This window comes from Haematobia irritans, chromosome 2 (genome assembly GCF_050003625.1).
Source record: "Haematobia irritans isolate KBUSLIRL chromosome 2, ASM5000362v1, whole genome shotgun sequence".
Taxonomy (NCBI): Eukaryota; Metazoa; Arthropoda; class Insecta; order Diptera; family Muscidae; genus Haematobia; species Haematobia irritans.
In genome coordinates, this window is record NC_134398.1 from 55,486,786 (window position 1) to 55,506,486 (window position 19,701).

The 19,701-nt window shown below is 33.6% G+C and overlaps 1 protein-coding gene across 1 annotated transcript in view; it reads left to right on the plus strand.

Moving 5' to 3' along the window:
* LOC142224397 (uncharacterized) overlaps positions 1–19,701 on the plus strand; it is a 488,359-nt gene that overhangs the window by 100,851 nt on the left and 367,807 nt on the right. The window contains exon 2 of the mRNA XM_075294175.1: positions 1,630–1,672. The gene's annotated coding sequence lies outside the window, so the exon portion shown is untranslated. The remainder of the gene's footprint in view (positions 1–1,629; positions 1,673–19,701) is intronic.

The following is a 19,701-nucleotide window of genomic DNA, read 5'->3' on the forward strand; positions in this document are numbered from 1 at the left end:
TAAATTTGTTAGTTTAATTACCGACTTTTTTTCAGTGCGGTTCGTAAATATATATAGCCCCAATATTGATAGATCTTTAACAGCCATTTAAAAATTGGGTCATGTCTTTTCGTTTATGTATAACAAACATATATCTGCTGCATAAATTGAAGTAAAATTGGAATAAGGGACAAATAATGACCCTTTTAATTGCCACTTAAGGAAAAAAGTTCATTAATTTTTATAAAATTAAACTGACTGATGTAAAATAATTTGTAAAATAAGTAAATAAATAGATAGTTACTTGAAACTTTATATGTGCGTAAGTATGAATTCTGGTGCCAGAAATATCCCTACCCGCTTAATATAATTATGTTGCAATACAAACGAGATAAGTTCTGGTATGAACATTTAAAATTAAATAGATATGTTAAATAATATAATCCGGGTTTAATTTGCGGAACACCCTAATGTAAATGAATTTTACAAAATATTGTGACTTCCTTGTAAGCATCATAACCACTCAGACCCATCACTTTAGAGGACAGAAGGGATACCCGCTTCTTCTCTCTTCTTTTTATTTAACAATAAAAGGGTCAATACGAACATTGTTAATATTGTATCACATTTTTTGTCTTTTCCACTTCGATGCTATGGCATAAGAGTATTTGCTGGCAGCTGCACAATTGTGATAAACGTCATTCATTCAAAAATTATTGAATTTTTTTATGCCCTGTCGCTCTTGGTATTCTTGGCCATATTTGAAAATTGCTATACAATATTGAAGAGATTTAGAATGGATTTGTATAGAAGAATACTTTAAATTTATGTTTTTTTCCTTTTTTCTCTCTTTTGGGGCTGCATCAATTCTAAAATATATGTTAATCTTTAAGGCTGTCTAAATTATATCAAGGGTTTCGTATATTAACATCCATATATTGTGGTACAATGAGAAATATATATTATAAAAGGAGGTAATTGTCGAATTGGTTTTCTTGGGCTTAATATATATAGATATAACAAATACTGGAAAATTCAATAAACAGATATTGATATTTATCCATGAAAATTGGTAAAGGCTTAGGGTTGTGGTCTATTGATGGCCATATTGAAGTATTGGAGCATTTAGGCGATCAACAATCTAATCGAGAGAATGGAGCGAGAATATAACTCACCATAAATTATGATAAAATTAAATTAAAATTTATATCAACTAGCCATTACGAAATTATAAAAGATAGTGTAATAAAATCCGTTGACCATTGTTTGGAAATTTATATAACTTAACTTCGATTACACTTCAAAGTCCTTCAAAAGCATATGGACTTTTAAGTCTGACAATATTTCTGCTGAAAACTATGGAATATATAGTTGACACAATGGGTACAAAAGTGGATTTTTCGGTTCTATCGACAATCGAGGAGTGGAGGTTGTACATAATTTCTCAAAAAACTTTTCCCGACTATCTCATATGTGGGATTTACATATGTACAATAAACGTAAACAGACATGATTCAGTTTTTGCGGTGTCCACATTAATGGTACCAGAATTTCACATGTCAAAGCTTATAGCCTTTAAGTAGTGACACTTTCATCCAAAAAGCAAACCAGTTAAAAAACAATTATATTATATTTTTCTATTATTTTCAGATTACCATAATTGTCTTCAAGGAAGCAAATCACAGTGATCAGAGTGAGTATTTAAAAAAATATTAATAGTTTTATTATTATAAATTTATTCTCAAAATTCTGGCTTACTAATTCTCAAATTGTATGTTGCTTTACTTTTCTATATTTTGATACCATGGAGTAAGGGTACACTAATTTTGTCATTTCGTTTGTAGACATCGAAATATTGGTCTCAGACTCCGTAAAGCATATAAATTATGGAACGTCGTGAAATTTTGAGTCGATCTAGCGATGTCCATCCATCGGTCTGTTGAAACATCCAAACGAAACAAGCTATCGACTTGAAACTTGGCACAAGACTAAGATTTGTCTGGAGCCTATTCAAAGAGAATAAATAATTTCATGCTATTCTTTATTTCATTTGAATTTTGACTCCAATCTCAAAGAAAAATCCAACTATAATTATAATCGGAAAATTCGTTGCAACCCATCAAAAAAAATGGAAGTACATCTAAGGTTACAAATGTCCTCCTAAAGAAGTTCTTTTGATAAAATTGGGTATAACTTTCATTTTTCATATTTATAATAATAATAATTTTAACTTTTTTTGTTTCACATAAGTTCTAGAAAAATTGCGAGTTCGTTTTTTTTTTTTAATTTTTGAGATCAAACGTTACGTACAAGCGATTTTGAAAAATATCATAAAATTTTTTACTTCACATCCAAAACACTAAATTTGGATCACTCCTTAGGAAGTGTGGCAAATTCTGTGAAACGGCTGCTGAAATGGTTAACATCCGTCCTATGAAGAATCCATGTTAAATTCGTTGCTTCTGCGCCAATTTTGCACCATTTTCGGATCCCTTTTGGGCGAATCGTTTTTTGCTGGGATGATATATACACTTCTAAAAAGCAACAACATTATTTCAACTAAATGAACAACAATTATAAATAAACAATAATACAATAAATAACAAATCGCCTCAATTAAAACAAAAAAAAAAAATGATTGAGTTTTTTTTTACCAAAAATGTTTAATTGAATTTTCGACAAAAATAAATTTATTTTTCAAATCAAGTATATTTTTATTTCTTTTTAATTATGTGATTTACTATCATTTTCGTGATTGTATCAATTTCAATTAATTTAATTTTAATTTAATTTATTTATTTTCATATGTAACTAAGCCTTACAAAGGCCTTATACAGTTACTTAAAACAACATTTTAAATACTACTCAAAACAATTCTCTTATTTCTAACATCAATATACTAACAATAATACAACAACAGGATACTACTCTATCTATTAAACAATCAATAGGATCAATTAATTTCGTGAATGAGACCGATCGCCATATTTGATTTCCGGAGAATTTTGGACAGCAAATTTCATCCGATCTGGTTGAAATTTAGTACAACCATGCAATTAAAAACTAAAACTAAGTAAAAACCAAAAACTATAAACCTAGCATTATTGGTTTATAGTTTTTTCCACAAAATAAATCTTAGGCTATATTTAAAGCCATTTTATCTTAAATCTAAAGATTTAATAGTTCAGTAATTTAAGGACGATTTCTTTAAATCAAATATATATTTATTTACTTTAGGGATAATATACTTAATTCAGAGATATACGACTTAACGGAGATATGATTTTCCAATTTTTTTTGTCCTAAATTAAGATAAAAACGTTATAAACTTTATTTTAATTATACTTACTTTATTATAAATTGTTAATATTTTGTAAATGCCCATTCTAAAATTTAGGTTTCGCAATCCTTAATATCGCGTAAATATTTATATCCTGCGCCACACTGTGGAACAGGGTATTATAAGTTAGTACATAAGTTTGCAACACCCAGAAGGAGACGAGATAGACACATGGTGTCTTTGGCAAAAATGCTCAGGGTGGGCTCCTGAGTCGATATGGCCAAGCCCGTCTGTCCGTGAACACATTTTTGTAATCAAAGTCTAGGTCGCAGTTTTAGTCCAATCGAAATTTGGGGAAATTTGGCACAGGTATGTGTTTTAGCTCAAAATAGAACCCTATTGATTTTGGAAGAAATCGGTTCAGATTTAGATATAGCTCCCATATATATATTTCGCCCGATATGGACTTATATGGCCCCAGAAGCCAGAGTTTTACCCTAATTTGCTTAAAATTTTGCACAAGAAGAACAATTAGTACTATAGTCAAGTGTGCCAAATTTTATTGAAATCGGTTCAGATTTAGATATAGCTCCCATATATATCTTTCGCCCGATATGTACTAATACGGCCCCAGAAGCCAGAGTTTTACCCCAATTTGGTTGAAATTTTGCACTAGGAGTACAATTAGTTGTGTAGTCAAGTGTGCCAAATTTTATTGAAATTTTGCACAGGGAGTAGAATTAGCATTGTTGCTATGCGTGCAAAATTTGGTTGAAATCGGTTCAGATTTATATATAGCTCCCATATATAGCTTTCGGCCGATTTACACTCATATGACCACAGAGGCCAATTTTTTGCTCCGATTTAGTTGAAATTTTGCACAGGGAGTAGAATTAGCATTGTAGCTGTGCGTGCCAAATTTGGTTGAAATCGGTTCAGATTTAGATATAGCTCCCATATATAGCTTTCGCCCGATTTACACTCATATGACCACAGAGGCCAATTTTTTGCTCCGATTTAGTTGAGTAGAATTAGCATTGTAGCTGTGCGTGCCAAATTTGGTTGAGATCGGTTCATATGTAGATATATCTCTCATATATAGCTTTGGCCCGATTTACACTCATGTGACCATAGAGGGCAATTTTTAACTCCGATTTAGTTGAAATTTTGCAAAGGGAGTAAAATTAGCATTGTAGCTATGCGTGCCAAATTTGGTTGACATCGGTTCAGATTTAGATATAGCTCCCATATATATGTTTTTCCGATTTCGACAAAAATGGTCAAAATACCAAAATTTTCCTTGTAAAATCACCACTGCTTAGTCGAAAAGTTGTACAAATGACTCTAATTTTCCTAAACTTCTAGTACATATATATTGAGCGATAAATCATAAATAAACTTTTGCGAAGTTTCCTTAAAATTGCTACAGATTTAAACGTTTCCCATATTTTTTTACTAACATTGTGTTCCACCCTAGTGCAAGATATAATATAGTCGGTCCCGCCCGACTTTAGACTTTCCTTACTTGTTTTCAGTATAGGTTAGTCCATACGTAGTTAATGTTCGATCTATATATAGGCTATATAAAATTAATATTACGATACAGACCTCATTTATTGGGGTTTCAATCTTGGTCTGGTTCACGTCAAACAAATGTTAGTTTAAATATCCAAATTATAAAATATACTTCAAAGTAATTTTTTTCTAAAAAATTTTAAATTAAAATAAATATAATCCTCAACATAAATTTTAGCCTATATTTGAAGAATTTTACTTTTAATATAAAGATTTATTATCTTAGTTTGTTTTTTTTTCATATACGTACACTTGTGCTTTTCAGTAGGAGCTTATTTTAATCGAACGCTTAAACCTTAGATTCACAATCGTTTATGAATTTTTATTATACCCACCACCATAGAATGGTGACGGGGGTATAATAAGTTTGTCATTCCGTTTGTAACACATCGAAATATCGATTTCCGACTATATAAAGTATATATATTCTTGATCAGGGAGAAATTCTAAGACGATATAACGATGTCCTTCTGTCCGTCCGTCTGTCCGACTGTCCGTCTGTCTGTCTGTCTGTTGTAATCACGCTACAGTCTTCAATAATGAAGCAATCGTGCTGAAATTTTGCACAAACTCATCTTTTGTCTCCAGGCAGGTCAAGTTCGAAGATGGGCTATATCGGTCCAGGTTTTGATATAGTCCCCATATAAACCGACCTCCCGATTTGGGGTCTTGGGCTTATAGAAATCGTAGTTTTTATCCAATTTGCCTGAAATTTGAAATCTAGAGGTATTTTATGACCATAAAGAGGTGTGCCAAAAATGGTGAGTATCGGTCCATGTTTTGGTATGGCCCCCATATAGACCGATCTCCCGATTTTACTTCTTGGGCTTATAGAAACCGCAGTTTTTATTCAATTTACCTGAAATTGGAAATCTAGAGGTATTGTAGTACCACAAATATGTGTGCCAAAAATTGTGAGTATCGGTCCATGTTTTGGTATGGTCCCCATATAAAACGACCTCCCGATTTGGGGTCTTGGGCTTATAGAAATCGTAGTTTTTATCCAATTTGCCTGGAATATGAAATCTACAGGTATTTTATGACCATAAAGAGGTGTGCCAAAAATGCTGAGTATCGGTCCATGTTTTGGTATAGCCCCCATATAGACCAATCTCCCGATTTTATTTCTTGGGTTTATAGAAACCGCAGTTTTTATTCAATTTACCTGAAATTGGAAATCTAGAGGTATTGTATGAACACAAATACGTGTGCCAAAAATTGTCAGTATCGGTCCATATTTTGGTATGACCCCCATATAGACCGATCTCCCGATTTGGGGTCTTGGGCTTATAGAAATCGTAGTTTTTATCCAATTTGCCTGAAATTTGAAATCTAGAAGTATTTTATGACCATAAAGAGGTGTGCCAAAAATGGTGAGTATCGGTCCATGTTTTGGTATGGCCCCCATATAGACCGATCTCCCGGTTTTACTTCTTGGGCTTATAGAAACCGCAGTTTTTATTCAATTTACCTGAAATTGGAAATCTAGAGGTATTGTAGTACCACAAATATGTGTGCCAAAAGATGTGAGTATCGGTCCATGTTTTGGTATGGTTCCCATATAAAACGACCTCCCGATTTTACTTCTTGGGATTATAGAAACCGCAGTTTTTATTCAATTTACCTGAAATTGGAAATCTAGAGGTATTGTAGGACCACAAATACGTGTGCCAAAAATTGTGAATATCGGTCCATGTTTTGGTATGGTCCCCATATAAAACGACCTCCCGATTTGGGGTCTTGGGCTTATAGAAACCGTAGTTTTTATCCAATTTGTCTGAAATTTGAAATCTACTGGTATTTTATGACCATAAAGAGGTGTGCCAAAAATGCTGAGTATCGGTCCATATTTTGGTATAGCCCCCATATAGACCGATTTCAAGATTTTACTTCTTGGGCTTCTTGAATCCGAAGTTTTTACCCTATTTGCCTGAAATTGGAAATCTAGAGGTATTTTCGGGTCATAAAGAGGTGTGCCGTAAACGGTGAGTTTCGGTCCATATTTTAGTATAGCCCCCATAAAAACGATCTCCCGATTTAATTCCTTGGGTTTCTAGAAACCGTAGTTTTTATCTGATTTGCCTGAAATTGTAAATATTCTGGTATTTTAGGCTCACAAAAACGTGTATCGGATTAAGTTTTTATCGATCCATTTGGTAATGCCTCCATATAGACCGACTTCACTTCTTGAGGGTGTAGAAGGCGCACTGATCATGAAAATTGCTTGAAACTCAATGTAAAACTTCCAGATTTTACTTCTACAGATTTAAGATTTCAAATCAAGACTTCATTTTATAATTTTCTTGCACACTTAGAAGAGATGTTAATGATTCCTCTAAAACTCAAACAAAAATGGTTCTTATAAATCCAGAATCTGATATAGTCCTCATAGGTGACATCTTTAAATTTATCTTCGGGAAGTGTCCTCAAGTCCTCAAGCCCTCCTGAAATTTCAAAGGAAACCCTAATATTTGGTTCATGGTGGTGGGTATTTAAGATTCGGCCCGGCCGAACTTAGTGCTGTATATACTTGTTTTTACTTAGCAAAAATATAGAATAAATCTAATTTGTCTCGATGTGATAAAATGAGTATTAACTGGAATGGCACGCAATTGAAAAAGAAAAATTTTCTACATGTCTTGTTGTAAAATGTTAAGTATGATTGTCATAATTGACATGTTATATTATTGATGTAGAGTTTTGCACCGCAATAGTTAATTTAAAGATGATTTCATTAAACCAATTTTTTTTTTCTTTAAAAATGCCTTCCTCCAATGGTCCGATGCAAATTTCAAAGATTCTTGTCCTAAATTTAATAAAAATACTTTTCCAAACTAAATTTATGACCTACCTTTTAGCGAAATTTGTCCCTAATATTGTGTAAAATAACTATCCTAAAATAAGTTGTATAGTTCTTGGTATAAAGTCAATATTTTTTCACTGTACCCAACAAAGAAAAATGATTTGGTTTACCATTTCATTTGAAAGGATTAAAAAAAATCGAATTAATACTTTGACTATACGAGTATTAAAAACGGTGTTGAATATATCAAGGTGCACTTGTATTACTCCTCTTTGGTCCCTAACAAGTGCCAACATTATATCCTACCGAAAATTCCTGACAACATAATGACCAGCTTTACTCATTCATTCGACATACTTTGTTTGCCATTTTAACATTATTAAGCAATAAAGTAGGAATATTTATACGCCATCCACATTCAAAAATAGTGTGATTTTAATGTTGCTTTTATTGCATTCTCATGTTAAACTTGAGTTGGCTCTTCTGTCATTTGACCCCCATAAGTATGTAAGCTGATGTGCCTGGCGTGGCCCCTTAAAGTATGCTGTTGATGCTGCCATCGTTGTTTCAACAACCGCTGGGTGCGTTTAAGCATTCATTCGTTCTTTGTTTGTCTTGTTATCTCAATGCTCTCATAAAAGCGTAGAGAGTTGTTATTCTTTTCGTATAATTTTCATATAAACAGTTGGTAGTCAAACATAAATTTCCATTTATTTTTCTGTAGTCGTTTTTTGCTTTATTTTATTTTTTTTTTCTGCTTTCTCTCTCTCTCTCGTTTTGGGTATAATTTCATTGTGTTGCCAAGATAATCTGGAAATTTGTTTTTGTTCATTTTTGGAGCATATTTACTATGTGTACGTGTGTGTATGTGCTTCGTGTCTGATATTTGTCCATTTCCTTGGCCAACATCACCACTGAGATGTACACTTTGTATGCGATTTATCATCAATTAGTTGACCATTTTCTCTCCCCGCCCAAACCCCGCCATTACCAATCACTGTTGGTGGCTCTTTTTGAGATTTCTGTCTTGGGGAACTGACAATGTGGCTGTCAAGTTTTCTAATACGGCTATATGAATGGGATTTTTAGTGTATGTATATGGGCGAGTTTATTTGTCATTTGCGGACACAGCAGGCATTTAATGTATTTTCAATTGGCCCTCATAAGAAGACAATTTATTTTAGTATCTTGTATTTTAAGGAAATTTGATAAAGTATAACGTCAGCATCTACACAAACACACACACACACACACATACATACATAAGTACCCAGATAACCTTGAATTAAAAACTTAGGTGGCAACTTTTGATAAATTTAATAAAGTATTTTGTGTTGTCCTTATTTAATTAAATAGCTAATTGAATTATTTAGGTAATAGGATCTAATTGCTTGAGTAGCTGCCTTCAGCAATATACTAAATAATGTATATGTGTGACATTTCACTAAATTTTAGTAAAATTGTGGACTATACATAAAATTGTCTTTAAATCGTAGTCATTAAAATTAAAAGTCAATCGTATGAAAGTTAAAACATCAATAATGATTGACAGATCTAATACTTTGAGAAAATATTTAATTTTTTGTGTAATATCCGAAATTTAAATCCGTATACACAATGAGAAACAAGTGAGTGCATACACTAAAAAAAATAATTTCGTGACAATTAAGAGTACGCAGCCTATATTAGAGGATGCGCAATTAAAAGAAATATTAATGACAAATATCTTTAAAATAAAGGAATTTTAATTAAATACTCTTTGTTTAAAATTGTTTTTATTAAATTTAGGACTCACATTTCCAAAATGGTTCCGTTAAAATGGAATGTCTGATTTAAAGCCAATTTTCCTTAAAGTACAAAAATACATATTAATTTAAAGAAATCGCCCTTAAATTAACTTTAATATTGAATCTTTACATTTAAGATAAAAATGTTTCAAATATAGACTAAGACTTATTTTGAGGATTTAGCATCATTGGTTTAAAGTAAGAAATTAGTTTTATTTTGAAGTATCCGTTACAATGCGGATTTTTAAACTGGCATTTGTTTAAACGTGAATAGCCTTAGGGTGGTTAAAATTTCAAGGGCCGATGTTGATTTTGAATAAAACACAAACTATTTAAGAAATTATTGTAATTTTATTTTATAATTCTTGGAACCATTTAACACGTTGTTGGATTGTGTATCTCTCAATGGTTCAAATTGAATAAGTCTGAAATAGAGAAATGTCAAATAAAATTCGGAAAAAAAACTTGGCGTTTAGGTGTGGTTCACATTCAACATCGGCCCTTACAATTTAACCACCCTTTATTATATATCGCGAAAAAAGAATGAAAATGATGGGCGTATAACAAGTTTGCCATTCCGTTTGTAACGTTGTAAGTTCGAAGATGGGCTATATCGGTCCAGTTTTTATACACGCACAGAAAAAAAATGTTTGGACATGGTTGCCGCATCCATTTAATGCTTATTTAGAGTATGTAATTGTCGCGAAAACCATGTATTTTGTCTTTGTAAAAATAATTTTCGAGCGGAGAAAAATATATGTTGGCAATAAGCATTTAAATGGTTCTCAAATGCCGCAAACATGTTCTATTATTTAAATGATAGAATTTGACACCATTATATGGTCAGGAAAATCATGTACCTGACCATTCAATTTTTTTTTACTTTTTTGCAGAGAAAAAAGTATTTTTATAGTTTACGTATAGACATGTCTACAACCATTACATGGCCATAAAGACCATGTACATTGTTTTCGTGACCATTTTTTTTTTTAATATTTTTGCAGCGACAAGAATTTTATAAAAACATTGAGCAGGTACACACGATTTTCATTTTGCGCGTCAGTCGTGTGTTGATTGTTTCTTGGAATGGACGGAGAATACGGAATTATTGTGTTTTGTGTTAATTTATTTATTCAGAAATGGCACGTGGTTTTATGTGAATACAAAAAAAGGAAAGTGTAATTGAAAAGAATGTACCTGGTTTTTGTTCTGCATTATGATATATGATATAATTTATTTTTATTTGCAGTCACATGATGTCCGCGTTTGTACGTTTGATGGGCACGAAGTAAATGTGGAATGATTACTTATTGTTGAAATTGAACCAAACTAGAGTGTGTAAAAATATGTGATGTTTGCTTGCACGACATTATAAATACAAATAAACAATGAATTAGTTTATAAATAAATAAAAACAAATAAATAAAGTTGATTTAGTGTTTTCTTTTCTCAAGTGGCGTCCTTTTTTCGACGACGAAAAAAGTTTTTTCATAAAAATCAAAACATTTTAGGTTGTGACCATGTTCTTTTAACTAGAAGAAAAACATTTTGACGAATAACATAACATTTTGGATCGTGACCATTGTCTTTTAATAGAAACAAATTTCTTTTTATCAATATAATAACATTTTAGACGAGGACAATTGTATTTTTCTTAGAACCATGTTCACTGAGCCAACATAGTTGCAGGTTAAAATGTTACATGGTCGCCGCAAAAATAGGTGCTATCATATTATTTTGCTCTTCGAATATGATTGTGACAATCATGTTTCTTCTCTGCGTGTAACAGCCCCCATATAAACTGATCCCCAATTTGGGGTCTTGGGCTTCTAGAATATAGACCTATCTCCCGATTTTAATTCTTGGGCTCCTAGAAACCGTAGTTTTTACTTAACTAGCTGAAATTTGAGTTCTAGAAGATTTTTAAGACCGTAAATAAATGTTCCGAATATATTGTGTATCGCTACAGATTTTAGTATCGTCTTCCGAATTGAACCAGAACCGCAATTTGGTGTGCTGCATTTGGTGGGTATCGGTGCATGATTTTGGCATAGCACCCATGTAGACTGATCTCTCGATTTGACTCCATGGGCTTATATAAACCTTAGTTTTGGGTAAGGCCTCCATATAGACCGATTTCAATTCTTGAGTGTATAGAATGCGCACTGGTCATGAAATTTTCAGATTTTACTTCTTCTAATTATATGAATAAAGGAGATACAATCTACTGATTTTAGATTTCAAATCAATGCGTTATCTCATCCTTTTCCCGCACACTTACACACACGCACAGGAAAAACATGTTTGGACATGGTTGCTGCAACCATGCATTTGTTTTTGTAAAAATAATTTTCGGAAAGAGAAAAATTTATGCTGGCAATAAGCATTTAAATGGTTACCAAATGCCGCAAACATGTTCTACTATTTAAATGATAGAATTTGAGACCATTACATGATCAGGAAAATCATCTAACTAACTATTCAATTTTTTGACTTTTTTGAAGGGAAAAAGTATTTTTATAGGTTAGGTATAGATATAGATATAGCTCCCATATATATCTTTCGCCCGATTTTCCGTCATATGAAAACAAACGTCAAAGTTGTAGTCCGATTTATGTAAAATTTTGCATAGGGAGTATAATTAAAATACTAAATATGCATGTCAAATTTTATTGAAATCGGTTCAGATTTCGATATAGCTTCCATATATATGTTTTTCGGATTTGGGCAAAAATGGCCAAAATTTCCAAATTTTCCTTATAAAATCGAACTGCTTAGTCGAAAACTTGTAAAAGTTACCCAAATTTTCCTTTATTTCTAATACATATCTATCGACCGATAAATCATAAATACACTTTTACGAAGTTGCCTCAAAATTGGTTCAGATTAAAATGTTTCCCATCTTTTTTTTTTACTAACGTAGTGTAAATAAATTTTGTTCAGATGGAGTCAGATTTAACTGTATGTATTTGGGACAAAAACCCAACACATTTGACGGATTTGATACAGTATCGAAAATGCGGATTTACAAAGTGGTACAGGGTATAATATAGTCGGCCCCGCCCGACTTTAGACTTTCCTTACTTGTTTTTATTTGCAGTTACATGATGTCTACGTTGGTACTTTTGATGGGCACGAAGTAAATATGGAATAACTTATTGTTGAAATTGAACCAAAATAGAGTGTGTAAAATTGTGTGATGTTTGCTTGTATGACATTATAAATACTAATAAACAATAAATTAGTTTTTAAATAAATAAAAACAAATAAATAATGCTAATTTTGTGTTTTCTTTTCTCAAGTGGCGTCCTTTTTTCGACCACGAAAAAAGCTTCTTCATAAAGATCAAAACATTTTAGTTTATGACCATGTTGCAGGTGAAAATTTTACATGGTCGCCGCAAAAATAGCTCCTATCATATTATTTTGCTCTTCGAATATGATTGTTGCAAGCATGTTTCTTCTCTGCGTACAAGATGTCTAAAATTCCTCAAAAACTCAAATAAAAATGGTTATTATGAATCCACAATCTGATCTGGTCTTCATAGGTATAAACTTTTGTATTAATAATTTTATTTCCATCAAAAATCAACAAAAAATTAATAATTTTCTTAATTTGCAAAAACTCTTTCCTTCGATTAAAGTGAAAAAGTCATATCCCTTTGGGGATAATGTTTTTATACCATCCACCATTGGATGGGGGTATAAAAGGTTGGCTGATAAGTCCCCGATCTAACAAAGAAAAACACATTTTTTTTATCAAAATTCGTTTTTATTATTCAACATAGTTCCCTTCAAGAGCGATACAACGATTATAACGAACTTCCAATTGTTTGATACCATTTTGGTAGTACTCCTTCGGTTTTGCCTCAAAATAGGCCTCAGTTTCGGCGATCACCTCTTCATTGCAGCCAAATTTTTTTCCTGCGAGCATCCTTTTGAGGTCTGAGAACAAGAAAAAGTCGCTTGGGGCTAGAACTGGAGAATACGGTGGTGGGGAAGCACTTCGAAGCCCAATTCATGAATTTTTGCCATCGTTCTCAATGACTGGCACGGTGCGTTGTCGTGGTGGAACAACACTTTTTTCTTCTTCATATGGGGCCGTTTTGCCGCGATTTCGACCTTCAAACGCTCCAATAACGCCATATAATAGTCACTGTTGATGGTTTCTCCCTTCTCAAGATAATCGATAAAAATTATTCCATGCGCATCCCAAAAAACAGAGGCCATTACTTTGCCAGCGGACTTTTGAGTCTTTCTACGCTTCGAAGACGGTTCACCGGTCGCTGTCCACTCAGCCGACTGTCGATTGGACTCAGGTGTGTAGTGATGGAGCCATGTTTCATCCATTGTCACATATCGACGGAAAAACTCGGGTGTATTACGAGTTAACAGCTGCAAACACCGCCCAGAATCATCAACACGTTGTTGTTTTTGGTCAAATGTGATCTCGCGCGGCACCCATTTTGCACAGAGCTTCCGCATATCCAAATATTGATGAACGATATGACCAACACGTTCCTTTGATATCCTTAAGGCATCTGCTATCTGGATCAACTTCATTTTACGGTCATTCAAAATCATTTTTTCATGTTTTCGTCGGTAACCACCTCTTTCGGGCGTCCACTGCGTTCACCGTCTCCGTGCTCATTTCACCACGCTTCAATTTTGCATTCCAACCAATTATTGTTGATTTCCCTGGGGCAGAGTCCGGAAACTCATTATCAAGCCAAGTTTGATAATGCTTTCGTCGGTAACCACCTCTTTCGGGCGTCCACTGCGTTCACCGTCACCGTGCTCATTTCACCACGCTTCAATTTTGCATTCCAACCAATTATTGTTGATTTCCCTGGGGCAGAGTCCGGAAACTCATTATCAAGCCAAGTTTTTGCCTTCAGAAAACAATATTTTATCAAAACACGAAATTCCTTTTTTCCATTTTTTACCAATAACAAAAATTGCTTCACAAAAGACGCTCTATCTAACAAACTAATTGACTTACAGACGTCAAATTTTGACACGAATCATTTGAAGGTTGGTACTATATAAAAATAATATTCATTTAATACTAGCGACGCCATCTATGTGCCAGACCGGGGACTTATCAGCCAACCTGTTATTAACTTTGTCATTCCGTTTGTAACAGATCGAAATATTGGTCTAAGACACCATAAAATATATATATTATGGGTCGTGGTGAAATTCTGAGTCGATCTATAATTATATATACCGCCCATATAAACCGATCCCCCGATTTTGCTTTCGGAGTCTCTTGGAGGAGCAAATTTCATCCGATTCGGTTGAAGTTTTGTATGTTGCGTAAGTATATGGCCACTAAAAGCCATACAAAAATGTATCCGTATCGGTGCATAATTATATATAGCCCCCATATAAACCGATCCCCAGATTTGACCTTCGGAGCCTCTTGGAGAAGCAAATTTCGTTCGATTCGGTTACAATTTTGCACGTTATATTAGTATATGGTCTCTAACAACCGTGCAAAGATAGGTTCATATCGGTCTATAATAATTTATTTAGCCCCATATAAACCGATCCCCAGATTTAACAACCATTCCAAAAGTGGTCCATATCCGTCCATAGTTATATATAGCTCCCATATAAACCGACCCCCCATATTTCACTTCTGTCTTTCTTTTAAACGTAAAAATTCATACCGGCCAAAAACTGAATTATATAGGTTTTAAATCTGCCTTTTTACCAAATATATACCCCGTATGGACAAACTTCCAATTTAGAAGACGATATTAAGGAGTTTTAAGATACCTTTCCATCGGCAAGTATTACTACAACCCAAGTAATTCGATTGCGGACGACAGTCTTTAATAGAAGTTTCTACGCAATCCATAGTGGAGGGTACATAAGATTCGGCCTGGCCGAACTTACGGCTGTATATACTTGTTAATTTTAATTTTATTATGTTTTTATTTTTTTATTGATTTTCTATTCTTTTTTGCGAAATTCAAATTTTCATAACCTAAATTTTCACTTGAAACGGCCTAATTGGGAACTTGTTCAAAAGGACCTGTTCAAAAGGACTGCATCTGAAGTTGAAAAAATCGATGGGGTATCCCGCGATGAAATCACCTTTTCGACTAATCTACTTCGTATCAACCAGAAGTGGGGTACCGTGGTGCAATGGTTAACATGCCCGCCTTGCATACACAGGGTCGTGGGTTCGAACTCAGTTTCGACCAAAAAAAATTTTTCAGCGGTGGATTATCCCACCTCAGTATTTCTGCTGACATTTCTGAGTGCTTGAAAGCTTCTCTAAGTGATTTCACTGCAATGTGGAACGCCGTTCGGACTAGGCTATAAAAAGGAGGTCCCTTGTCATTGAGCTTAACATAGAATCGGGCAGCACTCAGTGATAAGAGAGAAGTTCACCACTGTGGTATCACAATGGACTGAATAGTCTAAGTGAGCCTAAAATATCGGGCTGCCACTACACTTAACCTAATCTAGGGTTTCCATATGGATAATTTGCAAAAGAGAACTTTCGCTTTAAAAAAAGAGAAAGTTTTAACTAAAAAAGAGTTTACAATAACACAAGTGTATACGGCCGTAAGTTCGGCCAGGCCGAATCTTATGTACCCTCCACCATGGATTGCGTAGAAACTTCTACGAAAGACTGTCATCCACAATCGAATTACTTGGGTTGTGGTATCTTAAAACGTCTTAATATCGTTTTCTAAATTGTGAGTTAGTCCATACGTGGTATATATTAGACAAAAAAACTTATGTATAGGTAAGTCTACAAATAATTACGAATCGACATGGACTTTTGCACCGTACGTAGAGAGCCAGAATATAAATATGGGGGCCGCTTATATGGGGGCTATATAGAATGATGAACTTGATATGGACCACTTTTTGTGTGATTGGAAATCGATTTATCTGAGGGATATATATAACTATAGACCGATATGGACCTAGTTACGCATGGTTTTTAACGACCATATACTAGCACAATGTACCAAATTTCAACTCACTCGGATGAAATTTGCTCCTCCAAGTGGCTCCAAAACCAAATCTCGGGATCGGTTTATATGGGGGCTATATATGATTATGGACTGATATGGACCACTTTTGGCATGGTTGTTAAATATCATATACGATCACCACGGACCAAAATTTCAAGCAGATCGGATGAATTTTGCTTCTCCAAAAGGCACCGGAGGTCAAATCTGGGGATCGGTTTATATGGGAGCTATATATAATTATGGGCTGATAGGAACCAATTCTTGCATGGTTGTTGGATACCATATACTAACATCACGTACCAAATTTCAACCTAATGGGAAGAATTTTGCTCTTCCAAGGGGTTCTGGAGGTCAAATCTGGGAATCGGTTTATATGGGGCCTATATATAATTATGGACCGATACCGACCAATTTTTACATGGGAGTTTGAGGCTATATTTTAACATCACGTACCAAATTTTAACTGAATCAGATGAATTTTGGTCTTCCAAGAGGCTCCGGAGATCAAATCTGGTGATCGGTTTATATGGGGGCTATATATAATTATGGACCGATGTGGACCAATTTTTGCATGATTGTTAGAGACCATATACTAACACCATGTACCAAATTTCAGCCGGATCGGATGAAATTTGCTTCTCTTAAAGGCCTCTCAAGCCAAATCGGGGGATCGGTTTATATGGGGGCTATATATAATTATGGACCGATGGGGACCAATTTTTGCATGGTTGTTAGAGACCATATACTAACACCATGCACCAAATTTCAGCCGGATCGGATGAAATTTGCTTCTCTTAAAGGCCTCGCAAGCCAAATCGGGGGATCGGTTTATATGGGGGCTATATATAATTATGGACCGATGGGGACTTATTTTAGCATGGTTGTTAGAGACCATATACTAACACCATGTACCAAATTTCAGCCTGATCGGATGAAATTTGCTTCTCTTAGAGGCCTCGCAAGCTAAATTTGGGGGTCCGTTTATATGGGGGCTATACGTAAAAGTGGACCGATATGGCCCATTTTCAATACTATCCGACCTACATCAATAACAACTACTTGTGCCAGGTTTCAAGTCGATAGCTTATTTCGTTCGGAAGTTAGCGTGATTTCAACAGACGGACGGACGGACATGCTCAGATCGACTCAGAATTTCACCACGACCCAGAATATATATACTTTATAGGGTCTTAGAGCAATATTTCGATGTGTTACAAACGGAATGACAAAGTTAATATACCCCCCATCCTATGGTGGAGGGTATAAAAATTGTTTATTAAATAATGAATAATTTTACTGATGTTAAAATTAAAATAATAATAGTTTCTAATGATAGAAACAACGAAATAAATATATAATAAAACAATAAAAAACAAAAAGAATCACATTTTCATAAAAAATAAACAAAATAAATTCAAAAATACGCTGTCAAAAATAAAACTCACATGTTCCTATGATCTCGCCCACAATTGACGACGACAACGTATTGGTGTATTTACGTTCAATTACATATATTTCTAATTTTAACGCCGTACATCGAAACGTCGCAATTGTGTTCCGGCCTTTAATTTGTCAACAGATTTAACCCAGTAAACAATTAGTGGCGAATTCCTACTAAATAAATAAAATTCTATCAATCTAGGATTTTTTTTTTTTTGAAATAGAGTACAAAAAGAGCACTGTTGGAAATAAAAATACGGCACCAAAAAAAGAGAATAAACAAAAAGATACGAACACAAAAAGAGAACATGTTCTCTTTAAAAGAGATGTAATGGACCGCCTAACCTAATCTAACCTATCAACGGGAAGTGGAAAGTTGATAATTTGTTTGTTGATATGGAAGTTTAGAAGTGTTGCCCAAACACGAGCCGCTAAGCTGATCCGACTTTTCACATTCTCATCAGTTCCCCTTTTTTTTAAATATAGTAAGTATTCCAATTGTAGAAAAAACTCGACTCTAATTAATTGTACATGAGCTCGTCATTTCTTCAAACCTTTGCTTCAGCAGTTATGCTAAGAACTTTTAGTGTTTTTAAATAGGAGAGTATAAAAATAATGAAAAAAAAAAATCAATTAACATTTTCATTATCATTCATTTTGTTTATTTCAATTAAATTTTCTTCTTTTTTAATTTTACAATAAAAAAAAAAAAAACAGAAAAGTTAAACAACACTCACCATAATATTCTTTCTCGTAAACTAAACTGATGGACTTTTCTCTGTGGTTAGATGTGGATTGATAAGGCCAGTAAAAAACAAACAAAAATATCATTTATTTTAATCTACTTGAAAGGAACGAGTTGTCAAATAGCGCTTAACAAAAAAAAAAAAAACAAAAATCAAATATCAAATATCAACCTGTTAAGTAAAAGACAGATGGGCACCAACCGCATCAAAGATGCTGTTATGAACAAAAATCATGAGTAGACTTAAGATGAAAAGTGGACAGTGTCATAAAGTGGCTTAGAAACAAAAAAAAAAGCGAGAAAACCATTAAGCTTCTTTTGAGGTTTCCTTTGAAACATTTATTATAAAGCAGACTGAGCTAGCAGTTGAGAAGAAAATAAAACCAAGCACACACTCAAAGTATAATGAAAGTCCTTGGTTAAGATTTAAAGTATTTGCACTTCATTTTTCAAACAAAAATTGGTTCAAGTCGGTTCATAACAATAAGATGATGCCCACACAGCTGCACTGTTAAGAATTTCTGAAAAGTGGCACCAAAAGTGTCATTCGCAATAAATATTATATTTTTCATTCTTCGTAAAAAAATATTTTCTCATACAAAAAAATCTTATAATAAATTGCACTTATTATTTAGAAAATACTTTACATTTCACAAGTACACGGATGAAAAAGACTGTTTTTCATATGTTTGGCTATAAACATTATATGTGTGGAACACAAATTTTTAAACACAATATTTTTGAGTGCAAGCATATAATGTTCATAAACTAGCATAACATGTTTGGGACATATATGTTAATATGTTAGAACATATTATGTGTGGGACATAAAATGTTTGTAAATATAATATGCTTGGATGCAAACATATATTAATTTAGAAATAGCCTATAAACATATATGGGTTTAGTAGCTTGGAGCGCTATTTAACAGGGAGCGATAGTGAATTAAGTTGGTGGTTGTTGCTTGTTATTACAAAATTAACATTTTATTTTTCCTTGGCCAATTGATCAGCTACTTCTTTGATCCTTACAAACTGTGTGGTCCGCTGTTCGAATCCCCGTCCGGCAAAAGGTAAAATTAAAATAAAAAAA